Below are 19,347 nucleotides of genomic sequence, written 5' to 3' on the forward strand. Positions count from 1 at the left end.
CAGTCAACAGGTCGGTTCAGTCAGATAATATCTAACCAGGAGAAAACACACCCAAATAAGTATTGTCAAAGTTATAGTATAGTAGCTTCATCGTTAAGACTATTTACATGTCTAATGTGTATATACATATAAAGGATTGAAGAGTTAAAATACCTTGTTTAGTCTGGTATAATTTCAATAGTCATGGTTTGACAGAAACTCTTTACAATAATCAAAAGGAAGCCACATCTTATCAGCACTGAGGTAAATCTGCCGTATTTACAGTTGTTCATTAATATGCACTGTCCTATTTAAATATATTAATAAATGAGAATTAAACCGCACGATATAAAGAAACACTTTAACGTCACAACCATTAGCAAATCTAGTTAAATCCAGATTATAGAGCATCTTTCGCCGCACTACTTGATTTATTTTCAGTTACATCCAGATTATAGAGCATCTTGCTTCAGCTTCAGTCTCCAAATTTCAGCCATCAAATTAGTTTGCTGTTAAACAGTTATTGACTCCACCAATTTTTTATAATTTAATTTTTTTGTAATTATTTTCAATCAAAGGGCACGTTCGGATTCCCTTTCAGGTTTCATAGAGACGGTTTGATATAGAACATCTTCATTAATCTTTTATAACACCATGACTATCACATTTAGGGTAATGCAATCCAATATGATCATGGCGTAAACCTGGTGCAAGTATGTGGTTGACCAGCAGGTGGCAGCAGTAAGCCATCAGTATCTCCGACATTTGAGTTCACATCTGTGTGTGTGTGTGTGTGTGTGTGTGTGTGTGTGTGTGTGTGTGTGTGGGGGGGGGGGGGGTTAGTATGAAGACCCCCCCACACACACATTTCAATTCAACTTTATTTGTATAGCACCAAAGACACCACACACAAACGTGGTTTTGTCATATTTACATCCTGCACTCACGTGTCACCTTCAATAAAGCCTTAATTAAAGAAGCTCACTGGAATATCTTTAAGATCAATTAAGACAAAAAGACACAAGAGGCCCGGTAAGCCCCAGTTCCACCCTGAAGACCGCTCTGTCTCCTAGTAACCGTTGTTTCAATACCCACTCTGATATGTATTCCGCCGAGCATCTCCGTGAGTGAGACAAAAAGTGTACGTGCGAGATCATTTTGACCTTTGGTGGATTCAAAACATTTAAATTGTAAAAGAATGACAAAGCTGGATGGACGTTTGAGCTTTTCACCCCGGTGTGCTGCGACACGCCGCATTTCTCAGAATCTTCCCGGCGAGGCTAAAAGTCAAACATCAGTGGTTAGTTGACTTCGCTCACAGAGGTTGTTTCACAATGAAAATATGAAGTAATGCCACGACTGTGTTGGTGGTTGTTGGCGCTGTGTTATTACTGATTAAGCATTAGTTGATTAATGCACGTGTTATCAGCTATGCTAATGTGTCCCAGTGTCAAATATAATGGAAAGTCGTTTTTGAATTCTAGAAAAACCTAAAGACCCTTTAGTTCAGAGGCCACATGCAGCCAAATTTCCTCCTGAGTGGGCCAGACCGTTCAATAGTGACACAATAACCTTTAAATTTAAACTTTGAAGCTTTTCCTTGTTATGGTGCAGAGTATACATGATGAAAATATCTATTATTTTGGCAAAGATCAAACAATTACTCCCAAAAACGACTCCAATCTCAACGTAAACCCAAATGTAAAGTTGTAACACAGAGTGAAATATCCAGAAAACTTCTCCTGCACTAACGTTGCCGCAGAAGCGTGACTCTTTTCTCAAGCGGAAACGCACAAAACGCTGCGTTTTTCCCTTGTGGCGAAAAACGTGGCGGCGAGGCTGCGGCCGACGCACCGGCAGCTCGGCCGCTGAGCTCACCTGTCAGCTGAAAGTGTCCGGGGCCCAGCCGCTCGCTGTCAGCAGCTCCCCTTCATGTTCACGGACTCGTTTATTCTGATCTTCCTGTCGTCTTCTTTTCTTCTGTCTCTTCATTGTCCGCCACATAAAACTGCTGAGTCGACACGAGGCGAACAGAAGCAGGATGGCGTCTGTGTGTGTGTGTGTGTGTGTGTGTGTGTGTGTGTGTGTGTGTGTGTGTGTGTATAGATGTGTCCACAATTTGATTTGTGTCATGATTGTGTGCAAGAAGTTATTTGTATGTGCACATTTAGATTTGTGCGTCATGATCTTCATGTGTGTATTGATTTCTTCCAACAGGCTCAAACAATGTCATGATTACACAATTCTTCATTAGCTCATTGCACACGCACACACACACACACACACACACACACACACACACACACACACACACACACACACACACACACACACACACACACACACACACACACACACACACACACACACACACACACACACACACACACACTGAAAGCTGCAAGACTAATTGAGACGTGCAGCAAAGCGTCTCTCAAGTTAATACAGACTAAATAATTGAGAGATTGATTGACTGCTCGAATCCACATCGATTTTCCTCTTTAAAAGAAAATCATCCCTTTATGATCCCCCCCTTTCTCTCAAAAGACTCTAATTTCATGAGTGGCTACTTAAAACTTTAAATGTAACTAAGGCTTACAGCCAAATTTAAGATCTTTTTTTTTTTTTTTAATTATGATGAAAGTTCATGCAGAATTGCTTTAAAATACATTTTCTTTTGCCCTCTCTGCTTCTCGTCATTCCTCCTTTAATATCTCACTTTTCTTTATTTCCATCTTGTATTCATATTCAATTTGTCTTTTTATTCCGTTCTGCTGATTTAAATTAGATTTTTTTTCTCAATCCCTGCTTTTTCTCTCCGTCCTCTTTCTTTCTCACTCAAACTTCCCCCGTTCTCTGTTCGCCTGCCTCGCTCGTCCTCGCAGAGACTAATAAGAGGATCTGTTATCACTCGGCGGCACATGTGTGCGTCTTGCGTACATACGTGCAAGGAATCTGAATGGATCCGTTTGCTGGAGAAACGAGAGGTACTGTGGCACAGCAGATATGAAACGCCCAGTGAGAGCCGCCTCGCAGTGAAGATCAGGACGAAGGAGAGACGAGGTGGGGAAAGAGATACGAAAAGAAATAGAATCACACACACAAAAAAAAAAAATAGATGCATTGGGTTATGCACAATGAACTAATCTATAGTCGTCACGACGCATCAAAATGCTAAATATTATAGTTCACATTGTCCACTTTTCATTTTCGTCTGCAAACTGGTCTGATTCACAACCTGAAAGGTCTTTTTTAGGAGTAAATGACCATTTTTTTAAATGTTTGACTGCTTCTTTTATAAGAATGTTTTGAAAATGATGTCTTTTTACACAGGAAGGGCAGAAATGCTGAAAACCATGTTGTTTTCATGTAAGGCCACTAGCGGGTGCTGTTGCGCGCAGATAACAATACGCTGTAAATGTTAACAATGGGATTACACGGACGCTCGTATGGACAAAAGATTAATCTGGATTGCTATTCCGGGTGACTCTCAATTCTCAAGCACTATTTACTGCGGCCATTTTGAACATTCGCAGGAGCAGCGTTTCCACTGTATTTCACGGGAACGGAGTCGGAGCGTTTTCAAAAAGCTCCACCTGCATTTACAGTGGGTCCAGGCGCCGTTGTCTGGACACTTTAAACACAATAAAAGTTGTCTGTTTTTACTTGAAAACGGGCCTCAGATTCCCCCTGTCAGAGTACCCAGAGAAACTCCACACACACGAGCAGGGAGAAAATGCAAACGCCACACAGAAATGTAGAAAGGTAACGTTTAACGTGTCTGTACGAGTTTGACTAGATCACAGAGGTGTGCAGCGGTCCCGGGAATGTTTTATCCTGTAGCTCTGCACGAAGCCTGATGACAAGCCTCTCGTTAAAGTCAGGCCAGAAGTCCTCTCTCTGCATTAGAAGCGCCCCCTGGTGGCTTGGCCTTTTTTTAAATCTCATTCGTTGCACCATAATTGTTGATGGTTGTTATACAAGAAGCCCATCCTGCAAGTAAGAATGACCCGCTGTGACAAACAAACCCTGTAAAAGAAAAAAAAGAAAAAAATGAAATAAAGGCGCAGTCGAATAGACTGACATCATCTCACGTCTAGAATCTAATTTCCAAAAAGGTTTGGATGAAATCTATGTGAGGCAAATTGCTGGATGCATGATTTGTAAGATTTTTTTTAGAGCAACAGTTCATTATAAAAACAAACACTGGGAGACGGATGGCCTTATCGCTTGAAAATAAATCAAAAATAAAGTACCTGGGAAAGTACTTTTTCATTACTTAATACATTGATCAGCCTCCAGGAGGGTGCTGCAGGCTGGGGGTGGGGGTGGCGGTGGAGGCGGGGGGTAGTGGTGGGCAAGGCTTTGTCTGCTTGGAAGTTACTGAATTTAAAGTTGCCCATGTTGCACTACATGATAAACTACTTTGATTAGACTCAGCTACTGCGCCTCTTGAACTAAGCATCCAGCGATCTTCACGTACTTTACACAGAGAGACACTGAGGCTGGTATTGAACCACGATATTCTTTCTGTGAGGCAGGAGCGCCTACCCCGACCCCACCGCGCCGCCCCCGATACAGCATCCAGCTTTAATATTGATATGATAAGGTCCCATTTAAACAACAAATGGACAATTCTGGTTGCATTTTGGCATCTGTTCACACAACAACCGTGCTCGGATAGAAAGCTTTTTCACAATGCCCCAACTCTGTCACCATGGAAACAGGGAATACGTTCGTTTTCAAAAATTCTCAGTCTTCGAGGAAACGGTGGTGAAACGGAACTTTTATTTGAATCACTGCTACTATGCATGCGCGGCATAGTAAATATTTGTTCTGCACATGCTTAGTAGATAGACGACAAGAACAACTATTGTACGGTCCGAGTGCTTTTTCCCTTTATTTATTTCTGATTAAATGTAGAAAATGACTTACAACTACAAAGAGGAATTACCGGAGGAGGCAAAGGGCCGATTTGATGCGATAGGCTAAATATGTTAGGGTAGTTCCATGTGTCCATACAAGCTCCCGGCAGACGCTCGGAGCAAGAATCCAAAACAGAATACCCGTGTACTCCCATTGTTATTGTTTATAGCGTATCGTTCTCTACACACGTGTTTGGCTTCATCACAGAAATAACGAACAGTGACAACCTGTGTCCTGGTACGCCGACGACTTTGTTTTCATCGTCTCTGGCGTTTCGTTTTCAAAACATTACCTTGTAAACGTGAAAGTTTTCCGATGCGAAAACGAGTTTTCACCTGAAGCGTTTTGTAAATGGGACCCTAATGTGATTAAGACGGACTGAACATTGTGAAATAGAATGGAACACACTAATGGAAGACAGGTATCGGCACTGAACCACAGGCGACACTTACATTCAATTCAATGAAAGTCTATATAGCGTAAATAACAACACGGTTACCTCGAGGCACTGAAGAGAACAATCCAGATATTTCCATATGCTCACGCTTCGGCGATGGCGGAAAGGATAAATACACTTTTCACGGCCAGAAATCGTACGAATGTTCAGATGAACTTGGCCTTGACAGTTCACCTGGGATTAAATGATATATAGCAGGTTTTTTTCATCACATTTCCTCTGTGTGAAGTCGTTTCGGTACCATGTAATACATCATTATTGAATTGTTCTAATAACTACGGTCAAAATAATGATTAATAACATAAAGCTAAAAAAAGTCAAAAATCATGACAAATTGCATGTTCACACAGAAACTGATCGTGCTCTTTTGGTTTCTCACTTTATATCAGTAGATGAAGCCGTTCTCTCCTACTTCAGCCACTCCATGTGCTGCCATCATAATCACTACTACTGCTGCGGGTCATCATAAATCTTTCATTCTGGCACCAGTACACAGAGCTGAGCTCTGCTTACTCAGGTATTACTCATGAGCCATTCGATTGGGCTGAGTTTGCTTAAAGGTTCAGCGACAAAGCCAGAGCTGCATCGGAACTTCAGTTGTACTCGAAGCAAATTACAAAAGAAGGTTAATTACTTAGATCTATGGCTTTAGAAGTCATAGAACAAGAAAGAGGGGGAAAAAAAACTAACAATAAAGACAATATGAGAAACACCTGGAATAAAGCAAAAGTGAAAACAGAGGTGAAATCAGATCAAGGACATGTCGTCTCTACAGAGTCGAGCCAGAGCCATCTCATCAGCAGTCACGCCAGTTCAGTGGTTTGATTAAGGGGCCATTTGCTGAGGCAATCAAAGAAAAGTGACATGGAGGGTGTTCCTCCATAACCATCCTGAGTTCACTCCAGAGATGGATTATTATCAACGTCGCCCATTCGGTTGACAGTCTCATCAAAAGAAATGTCCAGGAGGCCAATCAGAATGCAGGCCGGAACAGAAAGTGTCTTGGACTTCATCCAGAGCAAAACCGACCCTCTGCTGGTTCCAGTTAATTGTTTGGCGGTGTAAGAAAACTGCATGGCAAAGAAAGAGGGTCAGTGTGATTACTTGGGATTACTTTCTTATTCACATTTTCAGGTTTATTGTGTCATCATGGAGAAAGATTAATTATAACTGGAGTCTGTGTTTACCACCGAAAAGTACATACTGGGCCCCGCCCCCACATGGTATAAACAGCAGAACTCATTGGATTTGACTGCGTCTGAGGACAAGGTCACTTTCAATGTGAGCACTGTGACTTGACCCACAGCCGGTGGCACCAGCATAATAGTAAGACGACTCTAATTAAATCCAATCTGGTTTTATTTGGAGAACAGCCACCTCAAGGTGCCAAAAATGACAATAGAAAATGGAGAGAAGAAGAAAAAAAAATCTCACGGGCAAGTACAAAGAGACAGAGTTGGAGGCCTTATTTTCTTTTAGCAGATAGCACTCTCCAGCAGAGCCGGAGCTGAACAGCATGTCCTGTGACTGGATCGGGTTAGGACAAAGAGAACATTACAGTAGACAGCAGATAACATACGTCCGATGCAACAAAAAAAACAACCTAAGAAAGTGACGAGAAAAGACCGAGAGGAAGGAGCCCAGAGGGAGAGCAGGAAGTAAATGACATATGTTGATGGAAGAATGGTAATGAAAGCCTATAGCAGCATAAATAAGACCCTGATTACACAACAAAGTTTCAAGTGAAATGACATTGTTTTTGCATTTTCGTTTCAGACAAGTATCGAGATTACATGGCAAATTTGTGAAAATAATGTTTCTTTACGCAGAAACAGAAATGTAGAAAATGATGCCGTTAACGTGCCGGGACAAGAGTGAGCGCCGCCACTTATCTAGTTATTTTCTAACGAAACGACAAAGGACCGCTGTTACAGTTGACTCTCGACTATAAAACTACCACGTCCTAGGGGAAGTTCGAAAAGTTCCATCTTGGGTGCCATTTTCAAAAAGTTGTGCATCCCCAAACGCCCTCTTTGAGTTCTGAATCATCAAATCAAACACTGACTTCTCTTGTCAATCAGACCAATTCCAAGCTTTCTTCCACTTTGGCGTCAGGCATCAAAGTATTTTATAAGACTCATAATCCTCAGGTGGCCATGTGGGTTTGGATTAAGTTGAGATCTCGTTGAGATTGAAAACCTCTTCACAAGCACATACCTTCATTTCCTAAAGAACTGTGTGTTCTGTGTGTACTTCAGTAGAGCTTTGAGCTTTCAGGATCATCGATTGGAGAACCAGTTCCCACTTTCAGTTCAGGACACTAATGCATTGCTTTTACTTTTAAAATCAGCCTTAAAACCTTCCTATTATATAAGACTTCAAGTAAAACCTTTCTGATTTACTTAGGTGGTTTATTGACTGATTTGTAGGCGGCAGATGTTTGAGCTCTTGTGTTGAGGGTCTCGACTTTTTCCTTTTTGTTTTTTTGCAAGATTTATAGTTTGTTCTGCATCTTTGGATAGATTTTAAGTTAAACACGTTCTGACTGAGCTTTTTACCTTCATGTCCTCATACAGTCTATATCACCACTGAGCGTGGTAAACTTCATGTCTCTCACCTGTAATCTGTGCGTCTATCACCTTCCAGCGGCGGTGAAGATCCGGGGTTTCTGCCTCCGTCATGTCTTGTGCTCCATCCTCTTGAGTTCCGTCTTCACCAGACCCAATGCAGGTGTCCTCCACCTCTGAATTTGTTTGTTGCTGGAGGTGTCTTCCTGTTTAAAAGGGAGATTTCCCCCTCCACCTTCAGTTCCACTCGCTCATGTGGGGAATAGATGCTTTCTTTAAGACATTTTACTGCCACATTCAAGGCTGTGAGGCAACTGTGCCTCAACTGGCGATATATGAATTAAACTGCAATCAATCGAAATAAAGTAAGCCACTAAAGGATATCATAAATCCGATCTTTTAGTATGGCTCTGCGTGTTTATACACTGAGAAAACCAACAACCACGACAAGCAATAAAATCTGTTGGATACTCACATTGAAAAAAAAAATCAAAAATCAAACAAGTGTTGGGAATGTAATGAATGTCTTGGCAGCAGAAAACAAGCAGTTCTCCAATGTCCCAGAATGTTGCCCAGAACTCCTAATTAATTATCTAAATCTTGCCACACGATATTTGGTAAGTCCGTCGACATGCCGCTCCAAAAGAGTTCAAGTTAATACAGCGAATGCGCTCCAGGAAAAAAATTCAAAACTTGTGCCTGGGGAAAGTTTATCAGCTCATGTGAAGTTTCTGATGAGGAGGCCGCTCACGACGTCTCACCGCGGCGATTCGTTAATCTACATTCAGTTCATTGTCTGGCTTTGATGAAAACAACACTCACAACCTAACTCGGGCTTGAAAAAAGGCCGCACGTCTCAGTGTCGCACTGCAGCTGTAGGACGGAGGTTTACTAGAGAGAACAAGCGCTTCCTGCATATTTCATTGTCGTTCAGATTTTGGCTCCAAAAATACAGTAAGAGGCCACAATTAAATAATTAAGTAAAACTCAGCAAGCCTGACGAGCAGACACAGCTTTTTAATTAAAGACAATCGCATCCAATCACTGAGGCGGAACTGCAGGAATACCTAGTGTGCAACAAACACGGCATTATGTATGCATCATAAATGGAAGGGCCTGCCAGCAGCTCCTCAAGGCTGTAAAAGTAATAATAAGGGGCTTATGTTGAATAGATAATGCCACTGTTAAATTTGCACTGGTGGCTTTTTTTTTTTTTTGTCGGATTTAGAAATTGTGAGTGACAGAAACCTGGCAAAATGTGCAGTCATTGTCCCAAAAGCTATTGACAGACCTATGGAAACTGTCAAGGTTTTCAAGGCTTTTTAAGAAAGAATTCACGATATTCATATAGCATCCAAAGTTAGACTTTCTCTCTTAAAGCTCCTTTTCAATTTAACTTGCAGAAATGACGTAAATCCCACTGGCTAATTTCTCGAGGGGCGCCATGAGGGGGTGGGGGGGTGGGGACCTGGAAACTTCCCAGTGAGTGGATGCGTCCACTCGTATTGGACTTTGGGGGTTTCCACGGAAACAAGACTAGGAACTACTGAGGCCCCAGTTACACAACGTTTGTGTCGAAAATGCCTAGTTTTTGCGTTTTCTTTTCAGAAAAGTTTTGGCATTTACAAAGTTTTGAAAATAATGTTGTCTATCTCGTAGAGCCACTAGTGGGTGCTGTTGGTCGTTATTGTAGTGAAACCAGACGCGCAAGCCCACAAGGAACAGTACGCTATAAACATTAACAATGGTGAGAACACGGACATTCATATGGACAAAGTGAGATTATTACAGGTGAGTCTCAACTATAAAACTACCAAGTCCCAGGAGAATACTGACCGGGAGCCATGACACTGTAAACGTTGTTGTCAATGTCCGTCTATGAATTATTTAATACAGCCGCAGTGGGCATGTGCAGCAGATTCAGAAAAGTTTTTTTCTGCTGCTTCAATGGAGACGGAGTGGAAGCATTTTTAAAAAGTTGCGTTTCGAGTACTTTTTGGAAAGTTCCACATTCTGAGCATTTTTTCAAAATGTTGCGTTTTAAGAAAACGCAAAAAAAAGTTTTCCATTTTCACTTAAAAATTGTTGTTGAAATGGCCTTTTTCCAATTGCTGATTCTACCCCCAAACAGCCAAAATGCATCACAGATTTCTAAGACGGTAAGTCCATTAGTTTCTTTTGTAAGATTCTTGAACTAAATTATTTGCGCAGCTATAAAATTCTGTTTCCACAGCAGTTCCGATAGTCTATTCTGATAACGACAGCTCAATCTCCGAGGCAGCAGAACCCGGGGGGCTGCCCTCGGGCCGCCTCCGTCATATCTGGCATCCGGACCGCCGTTTGGGAGCCAGTGGAGTAAAGTTTTCCGTCAGAAGGATTTGACTGATAAGCCATGCTGTGTATACATCCATCTCCAACACCCAATTCATCCCGATTAGTATCAGGCTGGAGACTGTCCCTGCTGACAGAGAAGACCCTCAACAGATGGCGAGTCAGTGTCAACACTTTTTCACATATTGATTTTTTTTAAGTGTTTTTTTTTTTAGGCATGGATTTTTGCTGACTGAAGTTAGTGAAAACAATATTTTACAGTATTTTGTGTGTTTATAAAGGTGTGGGCAACATGAAATGCACCACCGACTCATCACTAAAATGAAGCGTTAATGGAAGCACTTTATTTAAAATGGAAAGTTTTAAAGAAGTGAACGCGACTCGGGGTTGTCCGGCTCGTCTGTCTTCTCCCGTCACTTCCAAGCGTCTCCGTCTCCACTTCTTCACATCTTCCTCCAAACTTGGTAAAGTTTTCCCCTGTTGCAAATTCTTCTGTAAAACTTTTCCTCTCTCAATCGCCGGGTGGAGGTTTATGGCATCCGGCCAGCTGACAGACTGCAAGAGACTGCAAGTCCTGCCCTATGAATAAAAGATGGCTGCAAACAGGGAGGGTTATTTGAATGTAGACGCATGGAAGCAGGGCTGCAGAGAATAATGCAGCAGTTCACAGAGGTCATCTCGTATAACCCCGTACCTCTGTAGCTTAATTGTGTAGATATTTGTCTGAAAAGACTTGTACTGTTTGAATCTTAATCTAAAAGTAGTATTGAATTATTATGTGGCGACTCACTTCTGAAGTGAAGTTTTGTTACCACAGAAACCAAAAGATGTTGATTCAGACCCCGTGTACACGACTACGTTATCAAATTAAAACTCAAAACTTTTATTGCGCGTTGTTTTGTCCGTTTCCATTCCAACGGTGCTCAGAGCAACTTTTTGAAAACGCTCTGACTCCGTGTCTCTTTGTTGCATTTGTTTCCGACAAGTTTTGCATTTACAAGGCAACGTTCTGAAAACGTTGACAATGATGTAGTTCTCATGTTTGGCCACTCGTGGGTGCTGTTGTTTGTTTTTAGAATAAAACCACACATGCACGCAAGAGAACAGTTTCCTATAAACATTAACAACGGGAGAACACGGACGACCGAGTTGGATTGTTATTACGGTGACTGCCAAAATAAAACTACCAAGTCCTGGGAGAATATGGACGGGGAGTTGTTCTTACTGTTGATCTACTGAGCATGTGCAGAACTATTTCCTACAGCCGCGGTGCACATGACCAGTAGCAGCAATAAAGTTGTGTTTTCAGTGACTCCGAGCACCGTAGACACACACCCAAAATGCAGTTTTTTGTTTGTGCTGTAGCATTTTTGTGTGTATAATGGCTTTAATATTCACGTTGTGGAGTTTTTGTTCATCGTGGAGCTTTTTCTTATTGTTGTGGCTATTTTCTATTCATGTTTTTGTATTTGTTTTGTCTTTTTAATCTAAGTTGTGGCTTTTTTATGTGTGTTGCACCTTTCTTTTGTTTGGTGTTGTTTTTGTTAAGGTTTTAGCTTTTTGAATTGTGTTGTGGCTTGATTTTATTGATCCAAGTTGTAACTTTCATATTGAGACTTTTTTTTATCCAAATTTAAATTCACATTGTGACTTTATTTTTTATGTTACTTTTCTATTCATGTTGTGTGTTTCTTTTTTAAAACAACTATTATGTGGCTTATTTATTTGCATTGTTGCTTCTGTATTTCTGTTATCATTTTTGTTTTCATCTGTTTTAACCTTTGTATTTCTGTAGTGAGTTTTAAAGTGAGTGTTAATGTCGTTACTTGTTTGGTTACCATCTTCTTGTCAAATTTCTCAAAACAGCTTTTACAAAAGCAAGAAGACGAAATCGAAAACAAACTTGGATTTCAAACAAATAATAACCAACAAAGATGTTTTGAAGTAGAAGTCATTAACTTATTGATTCTACTGTACGCTTTTTAGGGCAGGATCAATGAACATAAAGAGTTATAAAAGGGGTGAACTGATGGGTGAATACACAAGGATGAAAGAGGGAGAACAATTTCGCGCAGGGGCCCAGTGGAACAAGGGGTTAAAGAGAAACCTGGTGATTACTGCAGAGGCTCTAAGTGGTCTGGAGTACAGGAGGGTTGAGCACAGAGAAAAGAGTGGTGGAGTGGTTTAATGGCTCTCACTCAGGCAGTGACACAGGGGCCTCAATGTGTGTTTTGTTTTTTAATCCAACCCCTCCAGGATGCCAATCTACATGCACTACAAGAGGCAGAAACCTGCTCAGAAATGCTATATATACCGACCGAAGGAGGTAAGAAAACACTTAAGCCGTTACGACGCGGTCAATGATGAAACGTTGCACCGTCAGAAAGTGAAAACGGTGAACATTTGGCTGAATACAGAGACAGAATTCATTTCTAAAGCTGCCAACACTCAACTAAACAAAGAGAAGTCGGTTGAATTGCGACTGCTGTTTTCTTGGCAGAGGCCACAGAGCGGATTGTATCTTAAGTACGAGGTGTGGTTTGCAATCAGAAACCCGGGGCAGGTCAATTGTTTCCACATTGTTTGGTTTTGATTGTCACACTGAAAGTACCAAATGTCATTACATGAAAATTTCTTCACTACCTCCATCTGAATTCTGAATTGGACCGCCTGTCACTTTCAAATTACAGGCATTCGTCAGCCACTCGTGTAACAAAGGAAGTATGTTTAAACTTTGCAAATGTGACGTCAAGGCATCTATTGAACCTTTCTTTCACAGAAAAGAGCTTTCTGGACATGTACTACTGAATAAACCCAGCATTTCTGACCAATGAGATGTCCAGTTTGTTGTGTATTGGTGTAGAAATACCTTCAGAAACCAGATGCGGATGAAAATGTAATGTCCATCAAGACCAGGGGTGTCCAACATACGGCCCGTGGGCCAAAAACCGGCCTGTAAGAGGCTCCAACCGGCCAAATCACCAAGCAAATTGAAAAAATTTCAAAGAAAACATAGATTTATAAAAGAAATACATTTCTTAAAAGTAGTGACACAACACAGCACTGAGACTCCAGCTGAGATATCAGCGATACTGCAAAGCTCGCAAACTAGCATTAGCCTCAAAGACATGCTGTCAGTGTGAGTTTGTTAAAACACCCATAATGCAACAGTTATAGGAGCTTTTTATTTTGTTGTTGTTACATTTCACTGTATTTTGCGCCAGAAGGTTTAAATAAAATTAGTTTTATATTGATATTGTAGTAATTTTCGGTGGTATTTGTTTGGTCTTGTGAAAATATATGACGTATATAATGGAAATGTGACCCAATTCAGATCTTTTGCTCACAATTGACTCATATCTGACCCGTTTTGTGGCCGGGTGAAAGCTCCAAATCAGATTTTGTCACACCAGACCCAGGCCTCGTTCATATGTGGTACCAACTGGGATATTTTTCAACATCCGACTGCTTTGTCATTCACGTGTGACTGATGTCACGGATAAGCGCCGGAGGAAGCTGTTAAAAGCTTTGCTCTCTTTTATCCTCATTCTCCTTCTTCTTTCCCTCGTCATGTTGTCTAGATTTTATCGGCTCGTATTTAACAACCACTTGAAAATGGATCTACACTGGCTGACCAGCGTTGCCAGATATGGCGGGTATCCCTGACTTTGTTTCTTTTGTGCATTTGTGTGTTTATGGCGTGTTCTTCATTACACATAATAATAGTTTTACAGTTTTAACATGATTCCTGCACAGGCTGAGATTTGGGCTGGTTTTTATTGAGGTGTGTAGGTTTTACGTTGTTTGGGCTGGAAACAGACAGCCACATCTGGCAACCCTGGTGCTGACCGACGTTCCAGGCATAAATAGCGTGCTCGGTGTGACTTCACATCGTCTTCTGCGCATGCGCTCTGGGGCCGACCACGTTCACACGAACTGATTCGTGACACATGCAGGATACATATGGTTATTATGGTATTATTTAATTAGTTGTTGACACTAGTCTGTTGTAGACTATGATTTTGAACAAGGACAAATAAAGACTGTGTTTGGGAGGGTAATCACTTGTAGTAGTTCCAGAAATCTTGCATAAACAATTCCTCTCTTGGCGTGTTTCACAACTTCTCAGTCCTGTATTGTTTTGATTGCAGTCACAGAAATGCAAAACCTTGATTGATAAAAGGTTAAGTACTTCATACAGCAGCTGGAGCACCGCCGCTGCCTTCGCTCATATTTTGGGACAAGCCTGAGGCATCTGAGGAGGAACAAACACAAATCAGCTCATGCAGTGCTGTGGTTATTTATTCAAAACCTACGAAAATGTAAAATCATCTGTCCACAACCACATTCTTATGACTCTTATTGTGAACTTCTTTAAGGACAAACTCGGAGAATGAATGTTCCCAGAAACATGTCAGTGTATTTCCACACATTTGCCCAGAGGAGAAAAGTCAGCTGGTGATGTCAACAGCGATGATTGTTTGAGCTGGAGGGGCAGCGTGACAGCCGAGCCTCAAGCTTTGGGTATCAGGTCTCGAGTGGCCGCGGATGTCGTGGCTCTGTTCCTTCATGCACTCCAAACATAGGGGACTCTTTCTCCTTGTCTTCCTGCTACAAGTGTCCTCCGCACAAAACTAATAAGACATGAAATAAATTAACATCACATCGAAACGCCGTGGCAGAGCAATCCAGAGACGAGGACACTTGAGCGCGGCAAAGTCCTAAAGCATTGCAAGAAGTCCATTGATCTGAGTGTTTGGCAAATGATCACGTTCTCGTGAGGTTTCAAATTGAAAGCACATGCCGTGGTTACTTCACCACTGCAGGAACGATGAGGAAAGAGTGCAGGACGTGTGCAGGGAGAATTCCCTCTGTCCACATTCACTACAATGGAACCAGCTCCGACTTTGAGTTTGGTCTTAAAATTGGACCTAAAAGTCATTTATGTTTGCTCGTGTGGAAATGTAGATTTTTTTTTCACAGTAAAAGTGACTCAAGGCAACTGCTGTATTTGGTGCTGCAGAATTCAAATTGGATACCATCTAGGTCAGGCCTCTGGAATCTTAATGACCAAAAGAGACAATTTTGGTGATTTTCCACCAAATCAAATTTAACTTGAGCCACAAAACATATTTAACTTTTGAAATGATTCTGACATATGTTATAAGGTTTCAATTCAAATTTAGGATGGTGAACATTTCATTACATTTGACCTGTTTTGTACCTGATTTTAGCAGTTTTACTCCTCTTTTTCAGGCTTTTTTCATAGACAATTTTGACACATTAGCTTTTTTCACCTTTTTGCATGTTCTTTTCCATTTATAATATTTCTTTCTGTTCGAAATACTAGTCATTTCAGTTTTTTAAGGCGATTCATAGTTTTTTTCCCCCTATTGCTTTTGGTTCTCTATTTTTCCCACTTGACTTGTACCTTTTTTTTTTGTTAATCCCTTTTTAACCAAGAGTTTTTAGGAATTGTAATTTGTAATAATTGCGCAGGATGTCTGTGAGTTAAAGCCTGTGCGAATGCACCATGTCTGTAATTTGTCGGCCTACCTCAGGGACGTATTAGACCTTTTTAGGTGTCATCCACTTTTTTTTAAACGTTTTATCTTACTAAATTGGTAAAGGTTTACCCTGGACTCCACTCACCGCAGATCACCTACAGCCTTTTAATGTCCTCGGGCTCTTGTAAATCCAGAGATTAGAGTTGTCGTCGTTGTTTGCCAGTTGTGGCTTGGTTAGTAGAGCGGGTCGTCTCTCAATCAGGCTGTTTCAGGTTTGATTCCCTGCCTGTCAACATATTGAAGTGTCCTTGAGCAAGACACGGAAACCCCAAAATGCTCCCAGTGGACGGCCTGAGCGCCTTGCATGGCAGCCGCCTCCATTGGTGTGTGAGTGGGTAAACGTGAGTAACAGTGTGAGGAGCTTTGGGGCCTGCTCACGTGCTGGAAAAGAACTATATAAGTGAGATCTAGTCACCATAAATGTTTTAAACATTTTTAATCACTCTTACTAGTTGTTGGTGGAGTTAATTTAAGGAGTGAACATGCAGATTTCGATTGGCTCCAGGCCAGACACATGCAGCTGCACACCTGTCTAAGCAAACTCCATTCATGATTTGATTGGCTGTTGATCTGTCCAGGGAGCAACATGCCATCTGCCTTGCATTTACTAGCCGCAGCCCCTGCAACACTGGTCTGGATTTTAAGTGGTTGAAGAAGATTGGCGTTTTTCGAAAACTCTTTGCCAGACAAAGGACGTGGAGGTGTTGGGTTGTGCTCCTGCACAAATGTTCTGAAAGCACAGAAAAAGAAACCCAGTGATGAGAGCGGAAAGCATGGAGCAGTAGGAGGGTCAGTGCGAGCCGTTGAAAGCAAATGGCACCATTTTCTGGATCACTTCCCCCGGACTCCTGCCAGCCTCGAGGCATACTGTTCCCCTCTGATATCAGTCAGCTCAGCGAGAGGAGGAGGAGGAGGAAGAGGCAGATGACGAGCTTGACGAGACAGACTTCACAAAGAGAACATTTGGATCTTCACAAACATAATGAAAAGTGGAGGAATTTGGACTCCGTGAGGTTTTTATCCCCCACTAGCAGCGTGACATAACAACTCTGGTTGTGGACATTGTGGCTTCCAAACACAAACATGTTATTTCAAACAATGCAGGGAGGATGTTATTTCTCTATTCAGCTGCATGATGGGGAAAAAAAGAAGAAAAAAAGAACATGATTCGACCTTCTGCCGTGGCGTTCCATTTGACAGTAAACTGCTCAGGTGTGGACAAAAGATAGTATTTTCTCTGCTGCTCTCAGCTGAAGAGCAGCTCAGTGTCCCATTGTGGAAGTACAATCGAAAGTGTTTGGGAGAGACTGATAAAGTGTGACAATGCTGTTAAGTGAATCAACACCAAATTCCAGTTCATACAAACCCTGTCTCTTTTTATTATTTCCTGAAGGGTGGAAATGGAGATAAATCCCACAGCGAGTCATCTTCCATCAACATTTCACAAAATAAACTCAGAAGATGACACAATACAAAATCCTATCGGATAGCTCAATAAAGGTCGACTCTTTGGGAGTGAGCAGGATTGAAAATTAACTGAGCAGTGTGAGATTTCATGTTGGGACGGTTCGGACCTGGAGGAGGAGAGATGGTGAAGGTACTGGAGAAAAACAGGAAAACCCAGAGTGAGGATGTGTAGAAGACTGAGGCGATCGGCGTCACAGCAGACTCAAGCAGTCGCTGCAGATGCGATCAGCCTGACTGAAAGTGCATCGTCGGCTCTTCTAAGTTCTAAAGGTATGGGGAAGAGAGACTTCCTTTCCTCACATCCTTCCATCTCCCATACCACTTAATCCAATTTGGAGTGCTTCAGCTTATCGAGAGAAAATCACACTCTTGTATTTACAACAATTGTATACTTTACCTATCTGCGTGTCGGCGTTAGTCCATGTGATGTAAATATCGTCATCCGCCTCCGAGCGCAAGGGTCCATGTGGTCCGCTCTGCCGTCGAATGCATGAAGCCCAGTTTTTGTGCCGGAGTAAAGGACAACAACAATGGACGCCTCCTTCAAGTAACGCTTTTGTGAGGAGATCCGCCAGTATCGCCAACTGAACAATCCTAATTTAAAAGAATATGAAGAGATCCAGATGGCTCAGAACTCCTGGCATGAGGAGAACGCCACGTTGGGCCAGAGGAGAGTACCGATGTCTTTGTTAGTTTACCTAAAGTCTTCAAAATAGATATTTAGGAATAAGAGAGAATATCTACACGATACCTTTTGAGGAACAAAACCACTCAAACGTTTAAATGTTTACATGATGAAACGACATCGTTCTAAGAAGTCCACCTAATTCAAGTTTCGGATGATTGGCTGAGGAATTTAAAGGGTAAAAGAATCCTTCTGGGAAAATACCCCCATCCCGTCTGAGTCTGTGTCCACCCCTCAAGGACGCCCCCCAAAAGTTACTCTGCAAAAGTTCTCAAAATTTGACAAGCGCACATTGAAACCCACGATAACAAGACACTTTGAGAAAAGGGAGGGAATCCCTGCCTTGAATTTTAACACCTGTTTTTTTTTTTTTATCAGAAACCCAACTACTTCGATTGACCTGTTCCTCTTCTGCTTTTCTTTATGAGGATCTCTGGTTGGGTGGTCTGTAGTTGCAGTCATCTCGCTGTCAAAACTGTCTCTTAAATTGAATGCAAACAGCAGTGCTTGCGAGAAAACGCCACGGGACTCCTGCTGTAAGCAGCGAGCAGCTCGGAGGGCTCCGTGACCGAACGAAAAAAAAAGAAGGAAAGGAGTCTGTGTTTTCAGACACTTGAGGATCTGCGTTTTCCATCCTCATTATGTGCGGCTCTCGAAATTGTTATTCCCGCAGGTTTAAGGACTAAATCCATCACAGCTGGGTTTAATGAGCGGACTAAAGGGCGGACGGTCCTGCTCGTCCATCTGACCAGTAAACCACCGACTGGCCTTTTCAGATGCTTAATTAAACTCATTAAAAGTCAAAGAGTCTTCATCACACTGACAGAGGTGTGTGTGTGTGTGTGTGTGTGTGTGTGTGTGTGTGTGTGTGTGTGTGTGTGTGTGTGTGTGTGTGTGTGTGTCATGGCGAGTTTGACTGGCCGGCTGTGACAAGGCGTTACAGGTTAATGCAACACCAGCACAGTTCTTCCTCCACAGCTCTCATCTGGCCTCAGGATCAATGCTGTGTGTGTGTGTGTGTGTGTGTGTGTGTGTGTGTGTGTGTGTACACACAGTCACATTGTGGGCACAAGCGAGTCCCTGCAATGTAAATCAATGGTTTAATTGACGCCTACAGCAAAATACAGTAAGGTAAAGTCTTCTGAGGGAATAAATACTGTTTGAATTTATCAACAAGAAGAGGTACTTTAGTGTAACGGCACTTATTTTGGCTTATTTATTAGCCTGTGCTCTCGTCTTAGCAGTTACGAATTCACTATACTCCTGTTTACTGGAAGATGATTAGAGATTAGGTATTATTACGTGTATCTCTCAGGACGGCTTGAATTGGAAGTTTGAGGCAGCATATTGATGAGACATGGTGACAAC

The sequence above is a fragment of the Lipophrys pholis genome, assembly GCF_963383615.2.
Source record: "Lipophrys pholis genome assembly, chromosome: 21".
NCBI classification, from domain to species: Eukaryota; Metazoa; Chordata; class Actinopteri; order Blenniiformes; family Blenniidae; genus Lipophrys; species Lipophrys pholis.